We start from the raw sequence: 1861 nt of genomic DNA, 5'->3' as shown, positions 1-1861 counted from the left end.
GTCAAAACTGGGACCTACAATCACAGAATTTAGCAATAGCTAAACCAAGAGAAGGAAGAAGAGAAATGGGGCCTTAAATGAAATGGGATGGGGAATGACTTGAAGGGACCCGAATGTACCAGCAAGACATCCTTGGTGATAGGTCTATACTGTATAAATGTACACACAGATGACAAGAGGTAATGATATATTTATTTTACAAAACGTGTGGAAACTCAACATGGATGCAGGCATGATTCATTTGCAGCCCATGAACTAAGATCTTAAATTATTACAATGAAAGATGCTTCAGAATAAATGAACCATATTTCTGTGATATAGGAGCTTCTTTAATTATATGCAAGCTTATCAAACCAGAGATAATCATTGTTTACCAATATTTGAACTTAAAGTACTCCCATCCTTCTCAGAATCACTAGGCAGGATGTAGGCTATATGGTAAAGTGAACTACCAGGCCGGCCCGTGGCTCACTTGGGAGAGTTTGGTGCTGATAACACCAAGGCCACGGGTTCGGATCCCAACATACGGATGGCCAGTTAGCTCACTTGGGAGAGGCTGGTGCTGACTACACCAAGTCAAGGATTAAGATCCCCTTACCGGTCATCTTTAAAAACAAAAAAAAAGTGAACTATCAATCTCTCCACCCCACTGCCACCCCCTCCAGACCTCCCCACCAGCAGAGCAGAAAGTAGGGTTTATTTGTTTTGCGGCTTACTATTTATGTGATCTTAGCCCAAAGCCTTAACTTCATTTATTTATTTATTTGTTTGTTTGTTTGTTTGTCTGTTTATTATTTATCTATTTATCTATCTATCTATCTATCTATTTATTTATTTATTTTAAGAAGATGACCAGTAAGGGGATCTTAACCTTTGACTCGGTGTTGTCAGCACCACGCTCTCCCAAGTGAGCCACGGGCCGGCCCATACAGCCTTAACTTTATTGGGCCTCACTTTTCTCTTCTATAAAATGGCACTAATAATATATTTACTCATTTGAAAGCTAGAGAATAAGTTATTTACCTTTTGATTAATTTCAGTTAACTTTAATTTAAAGAAACACTGCTCAGTGACTTGGCCTGCATGACTCTCTAATTAGCATTATTTTAAAATAAATTTTTTTTTTTTCATTATAGATGTAAGACACACTCATTTATAAAGTATGGAAAATACTAGAAAGGAGAACGGTTGCGTGGGGTGGAGAATCATCCCCATACTCCAAGAAAATCACTACTATTAAAATTTTGAACTGTTTTTTGTCTTTCTGTAATTATCATTACTTTTTAAATTTCCAAACTTTTTGCCATGACAAAATTTCAATTTTCAGCCTGCTATAAAAATAACCTGAAAATACTAGAATATATTAATATTACATAACATGCATTTTTCTTTTTCAGTACACAAAACAAAACCTTAGTCCATCAGCAATATATGATTAAGATTCTTGAGGATGTGCTTCCTGACTGTTTGTGGAATACTTAAAAATAAAAATCCGCATTCCATTTTTAAAGAACAGCTGGCTGTGACTCCTCTGCAGTTTTGGCTTTATGGTTCCCTTTGATTCTCTCAGCTGTAATTAATTTACTGGAAAGATTTTACGGGACCGAATTAACAATGCAAACATACAGTTGTAGGATAAAAGTCTGTTTTGTTATTCTTCATATCTCTATATTTTTTTAAATCATAACTATTTTTCAAAGAGACTATCAGATATGGATCAAATTGTATTACATGGCAACTGTAAAAACCCCTTTTTAACCACAATAAAAACATTCTCAAGAATCATCTAACAGCCTATAAATGAACTTTAAGGAATATTTGACAAAATAGAATTCCAGTTCAGCAAGATATTGTTCCTCAA

The sequence above is a fragment of the Cynocephalus volans genome, chromosome 14 (genome assembly GCF_027409185.1).
Source record: "Cynocephalus volans isolate mCynVol1 chromosome 14, mCynVol1.pri, whole genome shotgun sequence".
Taxonomy (NCBI): domain Eukaryota; kingdom Metazoa; phylum Chordata; class Mammalia; order Dermoptera; family Cynocephalidae; genus Cynocephalus; species Cynocephalus volans.
This window is presented reverse-complemented; position numbering follows the sequence as displayed.